Raw genomic sequence first — 17787 nt, forward strand, 5'->3', positions numbered from 1 at the left:
GAGGGGGTAGAGAGAAATATAAACAAGAACAAAGGGGAGGGGATCATGGTATGTCTGTAAAAGCAGCATGTGAAGGTAGTGACAAGGGATGAAGTTGATGCAAGAAAAGTGAATTAAAAAATATTTGTTATGGGTTGGATATGTGGTCTGATATGTGGTCATGTACATGGCTCTGGCTTTGATTATTGATTTGGATTGGATTCTGGGTGGAGATGAGGTGATTTATGAATACGTTCCATGTTTCCTCAAAGGCTGATATATTGTTTTTTTTACAAGCTGTTACTTTTTTTGTTGAGATGTGTTCTGAGAGTAAATTGATCCAGTGATATGACAGGAATGTTTGGATTTCCAGTTTTGAAAAATTATTTTCTTGGCGATAGTTAGAGAAAACAATAACGGTTTTTTGTGTTTAGTTGGGATTGTGTTGTACAGCTGGAAGTCCAGATTGTGCCAAATCGGGGTGAACCTACATGGTGCCAGTGATGATTTGGTGATTTTGTGGGCTTGTCATAAAGGTGAGTGGAGCAGGTGGACCCAAATGCAGATGACAGCAGGCAGGCTCAGATGCTGAAATTTTTAATGAAATACCTCAAAAGTCACAAAAGACTCTGAGACACAAGAACCAGGAACACTGACCATGACCACAGGAACAAATACAGTACGATGCAGAATAAACTCAGCACAAACACAGTACGAAAACAGATGACTTGACAAAGACCAAACTGAAAACTGGACTATAAATACACAGGGTGTGATTGCAAACTAGACACAGGTGAGGGAAACGAGACACAGGTGAAACACATGAAGTACTCAAACACAGGAAGTAAAGGTGACACGACACAAGGAGAAAATATTTCAAAATAAAACAGGAACTAAAGTAAACAGACAACAGGTGACACAACACATGGGCAGACTGGGAGCAGATAAAGTGGGGAAGACACTAGGAGCAGGGCTGGGCTAACCAGGATGATGCAGGGCAGGTGAGAGGAGGTGCACATAAACACAGGAGGAACGCACAAGGGAAACAGAGAAAAAACCAAAACCAGGCAACATAAATGCAACACTGAAACTCAAGAGAACAAAATACATAAAAAGTCCAAAAACCACAGAAAAAGTCCCGTAGGACGTGACAGGGCTTTCCACCAGGCTGTCAGAGTTGAGGAGATTGTGATGTTCTTGTAGTAGTCCTGTTTCTTGATTGATTGTGGTAGGAATGGGAGGTCGGTGAGTGAAGTAGTTTTACATTGATTTTGTTCTATCTGTAACCATGATATACTGTAATTATCTTTATGGATCCATTTGAGTAAATATTGTAGCTGATTTGACAAGAAGTAATAAAGAAAGTTTGGTGCTTCAAGGCCGCCCTGTGATTTTGCATTCTGTAATGTTGAAAGTGAGATTCTTGTTTTTTTATTTTTCCAGTAGAGTTGAGTTGTGAAAGAGTTTAATGTTTGAAACCATTTGTCAGTGGGGGTAATGGGAAGTAATGAAAATAGGTAATTAATTCGTGGAAGGGTTTTCATTTTAACTGTTGCAATGCGTCCAATAAGAGTAAGTGGTAACTTGGTCCAGCATTTAAAATCATCTTCTGTATTTTTCAGCAGAGGGGTGTAGTAAAAGGTTAAACAATTCTGACAGCCTGGAGGAAATATTAATGCCTAAGTATTTGATATTACCAATGTGGAGTGGGAGAGAGGGATCTTGGGCTGCAAAATCCCAGGAATTTTCAGTCAAGGGTAGGATTTGTTCCAGTTTATTTTATAGTGTGAGATTGTGGAGAAGTTGTTGATTATTTTGAAAGTTTCTTGTAATGATGTGAAAGGATTTTGTAGGTGTAATAATAAATCATCCACGTATAAGCTAAGCTTATATTCTGAATTAGTATATTGTATTCCTTTGATTTTATTGTTTTGTCGTATGGCTGTGGCGAGTGGTTCGATGAAAACTGCAAATAGAGATGGAGAGAGTGGACATCCTTGCCTGGTTCCCTGGTAGAGTGTGAAGCTTGGTGAAGTGATCCCGTTTGTGATAACTGTGGCCCTAGGTGAAGTGTATAGTGTTTTTATCCAGTGGATGAATGACTCTCAAAAGCCAAACCTGTGGAGGGTGGAAAATAAAAAGGTCCAGTTTACTTTATCAAAAAATTTTTTCCGCATCCAGTGATACAGTAATGGTTTTGTTGTGTTTTTGCTGTGATGTATTGATCAAATTAAAAAGTCTACGGATATTGTCTGAAGCGTGTCTATTTTTAATCAAGCCTGTTTGGTCGGGATGGATTATTGGTGGAACGACTGTTTCCATTCTGGTTGCTAATGTTTTTGTAATAATTTGAGGTCTGCATTAATTAATGAGAGGGGGCGATAACTGGAGGGGTGGTTGGGTCCTTATTGGGTTTTAACAGTAACGTCATTACGGCAGTGTTCATGTGGGTGGGTATAATGGAGGTAGTTTTTATTTCTGTAGTTACTCTGAAGAATAGTGGTGATAATATGTTCCAGAAATGTAGAATTCTGAAGGAAATCCATCTGGTCCAGGTGATTTATTGTTTGGCATTTTGAGCAGAGCTTTATGTAATTCTTCGGGGCTGAGTGGTGAATCTAAAAAGCGAGCTAAATCTGATGGTATTGTTGGTAGGTCCAGATTACTTCAAAATGTGTCTATTTCTGTTTGACTGGGTTTGTAATTTGAGAAATAAAGGTTGCTATAAAATTTATGAAATATATTATTGATTTCTTGTGGATTATGTGTGACTGTACCTGTAGAATTGAGTATAGATGGGATTATTGCTTTTTCTTTTTTGTGTTGTAATAGATCAGCCAAATATTTACTTGATTTATTACTGTACTGAAAGTTTTCATATTTGAGTTGTTGAATAATTAATTGTGTTTTCTTGTATATGATGCTTTCCAATTGAGTTTTAAGTTGAGCTAATTCATTTTGTTTTTGTTCACAGGGATTGCTGGTTAGTTGGTGTGTTAGGTGTTTGATTTTTGTCTCTAAGCTAGTTTCTTGTTCCTGTTGCTGTCGTTTCTTATGTGATGAATATGAAATGATTATTCCTCTGATAACTGTTTTTCCTGTTTCCCATAAGAGTGATTGTGCGATTTCTGGACAGTCATTCATCTCCAGAAAGCTGAGTGTCGAGCTGGTTTCTATAACTGCCTTAGACTGTCTGTACATGTAACATAAATGACTAGACACAGAACTAGACATAATGGTGAGTGGTGACCTCAACATAACATGTAAACAACATAAACACACACATTTGTGCTAGTTTATCGGCGGAAAAAATGGTCACAGCCTCTGGCGCATGGTTCAAAGGGGTTGTCCATAGTCTCATAATTAATCATGCGTGTGTTTTGGACTTAACATGCAGTAAACCAATCAGAGTGTCATCTCCCATTCCTTTTAAAAGCCAGGTGCGCTTGCAGCTTGGTGAATCACTATTATAATGGCGCATTTGCCAAGTAGTAAGAAGGAGCTCTTCTCTGCACAGGAAACGGATCTGCTCCTGCACAAAGTGAAAGCACATGATCCATAACAAGCACACTGGCCCCTTCTGCTCCTTAACCCTCCCGTGGCCAGCCCCAGACCACCAGTTTATGATCCTGTTCATTAATTTGTTGCAAATTTATTTTTGTTTGTATTTGAAAAGGTTTATTTTTTTAATGACAGCTTTGGTTCTCTTTAAAATTGTTTTGTTCAGTCATGGAGTAACAGGTCTAATCAGCAGGGTTTTAAATGCTGAAGTAGGGAAACCTGATCACTGTAATCTCAAAAATGTTAAAGAATATTTGTTAAATATTGTTCATGAATCAAATCATTAATTTTAATCATGAAAAGAATCATCAACACAGTTATTAGAACTTGATCAGCTCTCCAAGGTGCTGATCCTGCTGCTGGCAGCAGCTAGGAGCTATCCGGATTTATTTCCTTCTTTAGTTTAGTCATTGTTTTCACCTTATTTATTTCCTCATGTGTTCCTCATGTCATCATGTATTGATGCCACAGGGAAGTCGATCTGTGTCTGATCCGTTGTTGTCCGTCTGTCTACGTGTATTGCCACGATTTGGTCAAATAATTAGACAATTTCATCCGTCATTACAGCGATTAGTTCATTCTGATAAATATTAGGACTAGTCATTATGACATGTATTTTTTAAAATATGTTAACATACACAATAATAATCTTTCACACTGTAATCCTTTTATTTGTCATCTTTTGAATACCTTGTGTTTTGTGTGTGTAACAAGCAGAGTGTACGTGCATTGTGCACCCGCCTATGTAGCTGTATATTACTATCTTGATAATGCGCCCTTAAAATAACAGTGAAACACTGCGCCAGTGACTTCAGACCAGGATTTTGTTAGTCAGTAGCGCAATCGCTTTCCGCTTCCTCAAGATAGCAATGCACCAACAATACGCCTGACCACACCTCACTTTCAGGCCAACACACCCATGGGTGCTCAGATGGGCATAAGTGCATTTGCTATTTAAACAATGTGGGCGCTTGACGGGAAATTGAGGTATATAGACTTATACTATACATTAAAGTGATGAACTCTGTAGTTGTATTGTATTCTTGTGGGTTCAGCAAGTCAATGTTGAAATCCCTGCAGACAAAAAATATTTTCTTATTATTTATGTTGTTATACAGTTCCGATAACACTTCCCTAAATATGTTGATACAAGACCCTGGTTTTCTGTATAGACAGCTTATTAGTATATATTTTGATTTCTCCATCTCAGTTCCTACTGTGATGCATTCCATGATATTATCCATAACCAGTGACATTTTACTAACTGATTGTTTGAGTTCTGTTAATAAAAAACATCTCATATCCCTCAGTTTGCTCCTCACTAAGTCCAAGTCTCAGATATTGCTATTGCTATGAATTTCTTGTCCAGTTGACTTAAACGGTGCTTGATTTTTGAAAAGTTTGAATTAAGGCTCCTACTATTAAAGTGTATTATTGATATTATTCCATCTATTTTTACATTTCTTTTAAACTGTTCTTCTGTGTTGTATTCACAATGACTGTGTGTGTTATTGTAGAAATTATTTTCAGGGTCAGAGAGCTACAGGCTGCGGGAGTAGCTCCTGCAGATAAGAACATGGGCAGAGAGAGAGAAGGGTTGCAGCCCTGCTGCAATGACTGCTGCAGGCTGAGCTGTGAGGAGAAAAGAGAGAGTGGAGAGGAGGAGCTCTGGTTTTGTTAACGTAGGTCCATGGGTGGGGTTCACGTTTGGGTGTGAACAACTAAGCACTCTGGGGAAATTGAAATTCTTGAGGACTCCCTTTGCTTCTCTTGAGTCTTAGAGTCGGCCGGTGAGACCAGCTCATTGAAGATTTTAGGGGGCGGTTCTGTGAGCATGATTTGTGACACCACACTACTTTGGAAGCCAATCGTCGTCCAGTACACAACTTACACAAGTGTGATGTGGAAACTTGAAGCCTCCAGTGCACATGCACTGAGAATGGACTTTACAGTGAAAAAGGAAATAAATATAAATAAATATAAATATAACCTAAAACATGATCAGATTTCAATGCAAGTCCTTAAACTAGATAAAGAGACATCAATTAAACAAATGAGACAAAAACCTTACACTTGTTCATTTATTTATTGAGGAAAATGATCCAATGTTACATATTTGTGCATGGGAAATTGGTGCGTGGCAAATTTCTGAGGACCTTAGAAGAAGACTTCCTGATACTCACCAGGCTGGAAAGGGTTACAAAACCATTTATAAAGTGTTTGGACTCCAACTGTCAGGCAGATCGTGTACAAATGGAAGATTTCCAACACCATTGTTACTCTCCCCACGAGTGGTTGAACAACAAAGGTCACACCAAGAACAAGGCATGTAGTACTCCGGGAGGCCACAAGGAACCGCAAGGTAATGTCTAGGAAACTAAAGGCCTCTCTTGCAGTGGCTACAGTCAATGTTCATGAGCCCACCATCAGGAGATCACCAGCAAGGGTGTGCATGGCAGAGTTGCAAGGAAAAAAGCCATTTCTCTCCAAAAAGAACATGGTTGCTGTCTATGTTTTGTTCAAGACCATGTGGATGAGCCAGAAGGTGATTGGAAAAAAGTTCTGTGGATGGATGAGACCAAAATCAAACTTTTTGGCTTGAATGAGAAGCGTTATGTTTGGCAATGAGAAAACACTGCATTCCAACATAAGAACCTAACCCATCTGTGAAACATTGTCATGGTAGTATCATGGTTTAAGCCTGCTTTGCTGCCTCTGAACCAGGACAGTTTACAATCATTGATGGAGCTATGAGTTCTGGGTTGTACCAGCACATTATACAGGAAAATGTCATGATATCCGTCTGTGAACTGAAGATGAACAGAATGTAGGTCATGCAGTATGACAACGAGCCTAAACACACAAGTCGCTCTACCAAAGATGGTTAGATCAGAAAAAAGTTAATGGTTTGGAATGGCCAAGTCAAAGTCCTGACCTTAATCCTATAGATTAAGGATCTGCCCTCCGCTAGTTCATGTCCTACCTCTCAGGGAGATATTTTAGAGTATCTTGGAGGGGGAAAGTGTCCAAACCACATGGCTTATCCACAGGGGTTCCTCAAGGGTCAGTGTTTGGTCTCCTTCTTTTCTCAATATACAACAGCTCACTTGGCGCAATCATCCATTCCCATGGTTTCTCATACCATTGCTATGCTGACAATACCCAGTTCTTCCTGTTGTTCCCGCTGAAAGACCACACAGTCTTGGCTCGGATCTCGTCATGCCTTGCCAATATATGGCATGAATGAAAGAACACCACCTTCAATTCAACCTCTCTAAGACCGAGCTCCTTGTCACCCCAGCCAATCCCTCTATACAACAAAACATCAGCGTCCAGCTCGAATCAACCCAACTCATGCCCCCAACTCATGCCTGTTGGCATCTACATCCTATCAGACTCAAACTTAACTTTATAGCACTCACTCATGTTGTTCTGTCCTGACAAGATCCCTGCTTTTGTTGTATCAGCCCTCAGATGTATGTCACTTCGGATAAAAATGTCTGCTAAATGAAATTGTAAGATTGTAAGATTGTAAGAAATGCTGTGGCAGGGTCGGCAAAAGGCATAGGCCATATAGGTGGTCTTGTCTGGTGGGTGCTGGTTGTCCTCAAAGGAAAATAAATAAATAGAAATTCACCGGTGGGCGCCCTTCCTAATTTTCTGCCTTAAGGTAATAAATGAACGAATACGTCTAAGTCTGTGACGAGATGTATAGAGGCAGATATTCACATTTTATTACATGATGAAAAGTTTCAAGCCTTCAGGTGCACAAGGAAGAAAACAGAAAAAAGAGGAGGAGGAAAAGAAAGCCCAATATAGCAGTATGTTGTCTTATGTTGAGATTAAAATGCCATTTTGTGTGTAGTGTTAGATGTTTCATTTGTAGCAGCTAGCTAGCTAAGTAGCAATAAAGCTAATGCTAGATAACGAGGCTATGATAGCTGCTGGACTCAGATCATGTTACAGATGGAAGGATATGAGACTGAATGGCAAGTCAGTGGCTAGCTATCTGGATAACTGCTCCTTTCTACAACGTAAGGCACTGTGCTGAAATTTCACTGACCAATATCAGTGATCAGTGGAGGCTGGTCCATAGAGGCAGAGGAGGTTTCTCCCCCTCTATTTTTTGAGAGGCAAGAGAGAGATCAAAATATAAAAAAGAATATTTGTTTAAAATAAATCATTACCAAATCTCAGTATTATTTATAAAATATTTTTTCTCTCTTCTTTGGAAAAAATCCATTATTGAAATTATAGTTAAAATGCTTAAACAGCGACACCTGCAGGGCAGGAGGAGAAAGAGCAGCGTGTGTGAAGTGGTGGTGGGGGGCAGTGGGGAAGAGTGAGGGGGAGTGGGGGACAGAGGAGGACGGGTACCTGCTGTCCTCCGCAGGGTGGGCTCTCTTACATCAATTTAATGTATTTCATTTTTTTTTCATGTTAATCTATGATTGGCCAAGACACGTAAAATGACGCTCCAAGGGAGGGTGTCCTCCCTAACCAATCAACAACCAGAATGCAATATTGACATCATGTTGGTCCAATGATAGTTTCCAGATTTCATCTTCAATTCTCTCCACTGTAAGGCAGAGTAGCAGCAGTAGATAACGAGCAGTAGATAGCTCCTTGCATTAGCCAACGCAACAGTTAGCTTGTTGTAGCAGCCTGAAGAACTCTTTATACATCCATGGAAGGACTGTTAAGCTAACAGGAGAAATTATCTGGACTGTGCAGCGCAGCAGCAACAGGACACCACTGGGGAGGCTGGGCAGAGAAGCAACCGGACAAAACAACCAGGAGAATTAAGCTTGTTTGTCATTGTTGCTAATGATATCAGACTGGTTGAGCAGCAGCCACAAAGTTCTGTTAACTAACAAACAAGATGACCAACAGCCACAAATGGACGCTATGACATGAATACTTCATCTCCATGAAAGAAAGAAGACGTCAGATAACGTGAGGCAGATACAGCTTCTCTCTCTCTGTCTCCTTGATCGCTAATTTCATCTCTGATGGTTAAATGTCTCTGTGGCTGTTGTGTGAATTTATCTCCTTAACAAGAATGCAGCAGAGATCATATAATGTGCTGTGGGTAGTTTGCTTGTTGAAGTCACAGTGAGCTGTCTGGACTCACTCATTCATTTGGAATTGATCCCGTTTTTAATTTAGTGGTTGTTCAGTCAGCTGTTGATGTTGTGTGATTAGTGAATGAGTGTGCAGGAGGTCTGGCTGCTGGCTCGTGAGAATTTCTTCAGTTCGTTTTTAAGCTGAGCCGTATATTGAGTAATAAAGTAACTAGAATAATAAGTGTTAACATGTCAACTTTGTAGACTATATTTTGTATGTCGTGCATATAGATAAGACTGTGTAAGTCATGTATTTGATACATGCATTAATACTTTCTGATGTGAACCTACACTTTTAGATCTGTGAATGTTTTTATTGTTGCCCCCCACCCCTCCAATTTCATTAGGTAGAGACAATGATATAGTATGATGCAGTTTATTGTAAGATTCCATGTTAGTTTTCTTCCTATCCTCCCTAATTTTATGAGTCATCAGCCACCACTGTCAGTGATAATGGCTAACATTATATCCATAGAAACATAGATTTCTGCACTGGGTTGCACCAGCCATATGTAAGCTGGCATGAGCCACTTGGCATCGTAGCACATTGTAGTAAACTAGATCAATATTGAAATATCATATCAATAAATTAGGTTTTACTGGATTACTGTTGTAAAATGGCAGCAAGTAATGAAAAATGATGCTGTGTTGCAGAAAAACTGCTGTTTTACCATCAGTGAGTTCTGTGACATATTATGATTGACACCTACCCTAGAGGCATGTGTGTAATTATTTAGTTGTTACTCAGAGTTATGTTGTAACTTATCTCCATGGTGCAAGCTTTTCTCTTAGTAATGCATAAATCACAGCTTAGTAATAATTTACATTATAGCTAAGTTTGAACTTACACACAGCTGGAGCAACAGGCTGCAGCAGTTGTTTGTCCTACTCTGCAGCTACATGTTTTTGCTTGTAATAGGCTAATATCTACTCTTTAACTGTCCAGATGCACTCAGGAAATATTTGCAGAAGCCCTCAGCTGCTGGAGAAGTTACATCTGATCTCCCATCTACACCACTCTCTGAAGCAGGTAAGTTCAGCCAGTTAGTGGTCTCTGTGTAAATGATAATACATTGCTATGTTGTCATGTTATTATTATTATTATTATTATTATTATTATTATTATTATTATTATTATTATTAACATTAAATGTTACAGTTACACCTTGTTACTAATTAAATGTAGGTTTTAGTCAAATTAAATAAAGTTTATTTGTATCGTGCTACTTCATATGCAGTAGAATGACACAAATGACTTAGTGCAGTGGTATAACAGTATGGATGCATTGTATGCTTGAATACAGCTGCAGGTCAAGGAACATCTAGCACCATATCAAGCACACCAGCTACCTCCAGTGAAACACAGCCTGCAGCAGGTGAGTTCTGTTTATTGTATGTTGGGAGAAGTTCCCATCACCACCACTTTTACTGAAAATTAGTGAATGGAGAGAAAATCATTCAAGAGAGGCTGGGTGATATATTCCAAGAAATAGTCTTTACTGCTTCTGCTGCAAGCTGTTCTCACAAAAAAAACTACAAACTAATCAGTAATGGACTTAATGACTGGAAAAAGTGCAATGAAATACTCAAAAACCATGAGAACAGTCCAGATTATTCTAGGCACATGACATCATGGAGGGAGCAATCTATCAAGTGTAATCTATGAATAACCATGTGCCAGTGTCTTGGATGTTATTAACAGGTAGTTGGTAATATTTAATAATTTATTAATTCTTTGATACGTAATTTGTTTGATTTAGAAGTAATTTTAATTTTTAAAAATAAATAAATACATTATTGTCTTGAAACCATTGTGCTGTCTGATGTTTGTTGACCATATTTTTTACTGCAGAATGAGTAGGTGGTGACCAGGCAGTACTGGTGGGGTAATTTGGGTGGAATGTTGTTGAGGGGATGGGGCACCATATCCTAATCTCGCCTGAGGCACCAAAATGGCTAGAGCGGCCAAGTGCTGTGGAACGACCTGAAGCGGGCAGTTCATGCAAAGAAGCCCACCAACATCCCTGAGTTGAGACTGTTCTGTAAGGAGGAATGGGCTAAAAATCCTCCAAGCCAATGTGCAGGGCTGATAAACAGTTACTGGAAAGATTTGGTTGAAGTTATTGCTGCAAAAGTGGGTCACACTGAAAGCAACCTCTTACTGAAAGCAAGAGTTCACATACTTTTGCCTTATACCAGTATGTAAGATTGGATAATTTTCCTCTATAAATAAATTAATAAGTTGGTTTTTTTTTGTCTCATTTCTAGTTTTAGGGCTTGTGTAAATATCTGATCATGTTAGGTCATATTTATACAGGAATAAAAAAAATTCTAAAGGGTTCACAAACTTTCAAACAGCACTGTATTTGCACATTTATATATTCTGGAATTTTTAAAGAGGGTCAAGGAGGAGATGCCACTTCAAGAATTTTAATGATAATTATACTTTTTTGTGGAAAAACCATATCAGACACACATTGTTTTTTCAAGCAGAGTATTTTCATATGTCTTAATACTGGAGGAGACATTTAAAATTATGCATTGTTTCCTGGCAGCAGTCTTCTTCTTCTTCACTATCTTTGTTGGCACATTGCTATGCTTCTTTGAACATTACTGCCTACAACTGTCAATCAGTGGAATAGTGTGTACCCAGTAGCAGAACTGTGTATGGTGCTCAGCATTGATGTGTGTCCTTGTGTGTGTGCTGTCAGGATGAAATGTTAGGTTTTGAAATTAGATGTTTTATATTGATACTTTTATGATAGATTTTACAATTAGATGATTTATATTACATTTCGATACTTTTATAATTACCTTGTTTTCCTATCTTCTACCTTTGTAATTAATCATCTAGAAGGGTTACACATAATGCTGATGTGCTAATGTCATGGAGTTGTATGTCACCTGAAGGTATGCAGGTCATAAGCATTAACTCCATGGTGTGAAGAGTTGACACAATGGAAAGCATTGAATCAACAATGCCGGAACCAGACGGACAACAACAGAACATGGCACCTAGAAGGTGTTACTAACTGTCTGATCATCAGTGATCAGAAAACAAAGGACAAATGGGGGAAAACAAAAAAGACAGTGATGCACTCAGGAAGAAGGGGGTTCACCCTTCAGGGAGACCAGGAAAGCAGCGGGGGGCATTTACATTTGGGCAGGATCAAAGAGGGTCAAGCCTTGTCTGCATAGGGCCAGCAGAGCAGGAAGAGAAGGACATTTACATTCAGGCAGGATCAGTCAAGGAGAAATCAGCAGGGGGCAGGAGACAGGAAGGACATACATTTGGCATAGAGGTTGGGAGCTCAATCCAGGTGTTGCTTGCCTATCCAGATGTGTAATCTTCTTCCTCACACTATCTCAACCTGATTGGAGGAATCGTGTGCCAAGAGGCTGGGACCAGTCTAAACCACGGCCCCTCCCCAACTATAGTAACCAATCATATTCATTCTGTGTCTTCTTATACTGTGTATTGTAAAATTTCCTTATCTTTTTCTGGGCGATTGGTTGCAGAGTAACAGCGCTGGCTGACTGCGATTTTTCAAACAGAAAAGGACCTTGTACAAGCTTTTAATGATACAATTTGAAATAAAAGGTTAAACGGCAGTTAGGAGTTGGTCCTTTCTCAAATCAACAAACACGCTGTCAGTGCACAACACAAACAAAACAGGGATCCGCTCATAAAAATACTGCTCCATAGACCTAATCTAATTGTGGTAAAAAAAATAATAAAAAAAAAAAACTTCATGTTAAGTTTAGTTTGAAGTTCAAACACTGAAAGGAGTGCAATTGATAAAGTGAGCAGGAAGTGTTAGTTTAAATGGAAATCCCAAAAGGGTGCCAGTATACTCTGTCAGAAATGTCTGTCGGATGGTCAAACAGCTTCAGAAACCTCCTCTCACACCTTTTCAACATCAGACTTGGGGGGAATGTGTCTGACAACTTTCCAAAATAGACAATTTGACATTTACACCCACTTCAGGCACTGATTGACTAGATGTGCAGAGGCGAGAGAGTTGACAGGGCTTCTCTCTCTTGCTCTCTTTCTTCATTTATGACACAACTATTTCTGTAACTTTTCATTTGAACAACCAAGTGCAACACTATGAATGATTTCCAGGAGAGACTGTCTGAACATGTGAGCCTTTATACTCATATTGAATCAAATTTCATGTCTCCCCCTCTCTATGACAGCTGGCTTTTCATTCTGCCTTTAAGTTTGGCCATTAAGAAGAGCTATAAACACTTTTGCCCTTCCACCTGGTCAGATGTTTTCTAGCATAACTTGGGCCTTAGTGTCAGACCAATGAGGAACTGAAAGAAAATGTCAATTGAAGCATCTGTGACAGTCTGTGGATTAACAGCACAAAATATCTGCTTTCTGCAGTTTCAGTCTAAAACTATCAGCCCTTTAAAAACCTGTATCTGTCACATTCTAATGTGCACACACTGACACACAACACCTTTCTACTCTCTCTCTTACTGTGTGTTATAGACACGCCATAAGGAGATGCTGCTGTCTGTTTCTCTCCCCTCAGCAATGTTTCTCCATCAGGCCAACCCTGTTTGCCATTTTCATACTGCAATTATAAACAGATTATAAATGGATCAGCTTCATTATCGTGCATATAAACGCTCTTTTTCCACTTTGGAGTGGGAAATGACTGAGGAGCTGAGCTTGACAAAGGGCATCCTGGCTGCTCTCCATCTTCAGAGCTATCATCCATCTCCTTAACCATTTCCCATCAGTCCCTATGTGACTGCTCCCCACTCCATCATGTGTCATGTTCACCCACTACAGCCCTATAGTCTGTGGCCAATTTTTCCTGTCTCAACTTGCCCCCACTCTATCCCTTTCCTCCCCCTAGACTATCATAATCAATTATCATGTTTTCTTTCCCCTTTCACTTCTCAGCTCTCCAGTTCATCTCTCTGTCTCTCCCTGGGTTGTCTGGGTGTATTTACATCACTGCTGAATAACTGAAGCTCATGAGTAGAAGATAATTATTTGTTGCCTCTATTTTTTTGACCATCAACCTCCACACAACACACATTATACAGTATATAATAATATAGTGGCTGTGCAGTTGGAACACAACTCTCTCAAGAACTGGCTGCACATGAATCATGCGTGAATGTATCAAAGTCAGGTTGAAAACAGATAGCCAGCTGGAAAAACCGGTTTACTAAATTGCTCTGTCATTTAGTGAGGGAAACTTTACTGAGCACTATTATGCTCCCCAGAGGATGACCCTAACCCTAACCCTAACCCTGCTCCTTCATTGTTTGTTCGTTATTTTTCCTTCATTTCTTGTGTGCAAGTGGAAACTTTGACCTTATGGTGTTGCTACAGGAATGGTCAGTACACCAACACAAACATGATAATTCATTCTTTAGAGACCAATAATTTGTGAAAATCTATATTCAAATGTGTTTTCTGTGCTTTATGGACCAAAACTTAGTCAAGGGCAAAGTTTGGCCTGATGGTGGCATCAGATCAAAGGTCAGGAGGTCACAACAATTGTTGGACATCATCTTCTGGAAACTATGATCATCTGTACCAGTTTTCATGTAATCTGGGAATTAATTGTTGAAGTATCTTGCTCTGGACCAAAGACAGACAAATGTTAGATAGAGAAGATAGATATTGCTATTCTTGGGCTCCATCCATGTAATTTGTGAATTGTTTTAATGTGGTGTGTTATAACCTAGTATTCAACCTAGTTGAATACAACCATTAGCAAAGTAAGTAAACTTTAACTGTGGTCCTGACTAGAGAAACCAAACTGTAGTTGTGATTCCACTGTAAAGTCTCTGTAGTTTAAATGTTGTTTAAGAGGCTTTACTGAAATTTCACTCCACTGAAATTTGCATATGCCAATCAGAACGCACCTACTGATTAAGTGTGTCTCACACAGTATATGCGGAAGTGCTTTGCAGCTGCTCTTATCCAAAAACCACTTGAGCAGATAGTTCTTATAGAACTAGGGTTACAATATCATAACCTTTGTTCAGTCTCACATACGCTCTATGGGTACAGTAGGCAGACCCCAATGAATGTACACCCTGCTGTGACATATAATCAGACTGGCTGATTGAGACTATAGGCCATAGGTTAGTCACCGCAGCCCTCCTACTACTTTATAATCCAAGCCACTTCAGTGGAGCAGTAGGGGGCCCAACACAGCCCAATTAACATAAACATGAAACTGAGTGTAACCAGCTAACACTCACACCACCTTTTCACAAGTCCTGAGTTGGTCTTGCAAGCACAGACCCTTATAAAGGAGCCCGTGCTGCCGTACAAATGTCCTCGACACTTGCCCCACTGAGTAAGGCCGTCGACACTGCTACATCATGTGTGGAATGTAATTGGACCATGGTGGGAGGTGCCTGCCTGTAGGCTTGGGAGATGCACTCACAAAACCAACTAGCCAGGTGTTTCTTTGATAGGGCTTTACCGGCTACTCCCTCTCCATAGCACAGGAACAGCTGTTCAGTGCACCAAATGGGGCTGTGTATTCAACATAACATGCCAATGCACATACTGGGCACTATAGATGCAGTTTTTCCTCCCTGACATCCCCATGTGGGTTGTGGGGGGGGGGGGGGGGTTGGCATCCAGTGGTGTATTAGCCACAACACTCCCAAAATGTTAGCTGCACATCTAGCTAAATCCTTATCCTGCACCAGCGTAGGTAGCGGCTTCCTGCTTGCTGACCAGCCAGCTAAGTGAGGAATCAGGAGGGCTGCAAGGGCCTCTTCCAGGGGGGGCACACCGGGACCGCCTATCAGTCCCGCTATTGGTGACTTTGTTTACAGCAGCTCCTTCTGGGACACTTTGACACACTGTCAGATGTCTGGGAAAGGAGGCAAAACAAAGGCTGGTTGAGCTGGATGAGCCAGGCCTTAAAAGCCTTCACATAGCTGGCTAACTGGTTTGAGTGAGACAGGCGGGGGCAGTGTGAGCCCTGCATTCTCCGCTGCCATGGCCATAACTTTCGGGAAATCATGGCGGACTGAAGTCGGAGGACGATTTCCTAAGGTCAGTGATAGTGCAGACACAGTCAAGGTGTCTGGCAGTGGTGGCAGTGGGGTACCAGATGACGTGGCAGACTCGTCATTGACACAGGGATCTATTTCAAGCTCCAGGTTGCTCTCATCGCAGCAGAATGAGACATCCCACAGCCGAAAATGGTCCCGCCATTGCCGGCAATAATGAGAACCTCTGTCTTGTCAGTATTAAGCTGTAGGAAGTTGTTTGACATCCAGTCCTTAATAGCAGTCAGACAGTTGTGAAGCACAGGCAGTTTATCAGAGTTATCAGGCTTAAAAGATACATAGAGCTGAATATCGTCGGCATAGCAATGATAGGAAACATCACTAAATTTGCCGATAACCTGACCTAGGGGGGGCATATATAAGGCAAAGAGAATAGGACCCAGAATGGAGCCTTGCGGCACACCACAGGAAAGAGCAGCTGTTTCGGATGAGTAAGGACCAAGAGACACAGAAAAACTCCTATCTTTGAGGTAGGAGGAGAACCAGTACAGGGCGCTCCCTGAGACACCCACATATTGCCTGAGCCTTTCAGTCATTATTCTGTGATCAATAGTGTCAAAAGCTGTGCTAAGATCCAGCAGCACTAAAATGGAGCACTCACCCATATCTGATGACATCAACATATCATTGGAAACTCTGAGAAGAGCAGTTTCGGTGGAATGCTTCTGTCGAAAACCTGATTGAAACTTATCAAAAATGTTGTGTGCAGTCAAGACAGCAGTGAGCTGTTTGTCGACAACCTTCTCTAAAATTTTAGAAATAAAAGGCAGCTTGGATATAGACCTATAATTATGGAGACTGTATGGATCAAGGTTCGTTTTTTTTAGGAGGGGCTGAACAACTGCATGTTTGAAGTATGCTGGGACACAACCAGATTGCAGGGAGCTGTTTATAATGGAAACCAGACATGGCCCAATACAGTCAAGTGCATTTTTGAGCACGGAGGTGGGTAAAATGTCAACAGGGGAGGAGGAGGATCTCATACTGCTCACCAGATCTGTGAGTTCTTGCATGGAAATAGGAGAGAAGCTGCCCAAAATTGATGGCCGAAAGGCATGAGTAGAGAGGGGAAGAGATGAGGGGATAATGCTTGCTCTGACATCTCTAATTTTATCAACATAGAAGGAAAGACAGTTGTTGCAGTCCTTATTTGACCAGACAGGCACATCCGGAGGTGCTAGAGTGACAATGTTGTTAATTGTATCAAACAGGACTTTTGGGTTGCGCTTACTGGTGGAGATAAGGTTGGAAAAATAAGAAGCCCTCGCATCTTTAATCAAGCTGTTTAGCTCGGTTAATAGATCTTTTAAGTGGAGACGGTGAACATTGAGCTTAATGGATTTCCACAGTTGCTCTGCCCTCCGACATCTACACCGGAGACAACGAATGGTGTCATTTAACCAGGGAGTTGAATTTATGGATGGAACAGGTCGCAATTTATAAGGAGCCACTTTGTCCAAGATTGTGGAGCAATGGGAGTTAAAAGATTGGACTAGATAATCTGTGTCTGCTTGAGGAAACAAGACTGCACTTGGGTTAAAAGCTGCAGAAAACTGTCTAGCAGTGAGGTGATTTAAGATGCGAGAGCATTTCAAACTTTTACTGGGCAGAGAATCTATTTTAAAAAACAGGTTGAACAAAACACAACTATGATCGGTAACAGGCAGCACCTCAGAACAAACAGAGTCAATAGATAAACCATGTGTAAAAACGAGGTCCAAGGTATGCCCCCTAATGTGTGTGGGCCCAGACACATATTGAATAAAATTGAAGGACTCAGTCACGTTAAGGAAATCAGCAGCAAAGTTGCAAGTGACATCATCCACATGAATATTAAAATCACCAACCATAAGAACTTTGTCGAACCTAACGATGGAGGATAAAAAATCACTGAATTCAGATATAAAAGAATTGTTAAAACCAGGGGGTCAATAAATTAAAATACAATAAAAATGGATTAGAGAGACCAACTTTAGTTAACTGCAGTTCAAAAGAGGTGAAGATTGCAGTCTTCACTGGCTGACTCTGAAAGTATTTCTTCAGGACCACAGCA

The 17787-nt window shown here is 40.4% G+C and overlaps 1 long non-coding RNA gene across 1 annotated transcript; it reads left to right on the forward strand.

The window, feature by feature from the left end:
- Positions 1-205: 205 nt before the first annotated feature.
- On the forward strand, positions 206-17039 carry LOC122969260. Its single transcript, XR_006398957.1, has 4 exons — positions 206-217; positions 521-528; positions 7637-7647; positions 16565-17039. It is a non-coding gene; the product is annotated as an uncharacterized LOC122969260 (long non-coding RNA).
- Positions 17040-17787: the final 748 nt, after the last annotated feature.

Source organism: Thunnus albacares, chromosome 19 (assembly GCF_914725855.1).
Source record: "Thunnus albacares chromosome 19, fThuAlb1.1, whole genome shotgun sequence".
NCBI classification, from domain to species: domain Eukaryota; kingdom Metazoa; phylum Chordata; class Actinopteri; order Scombriformes; family Scombridae; genus Thunnus; species Thunnus albacares.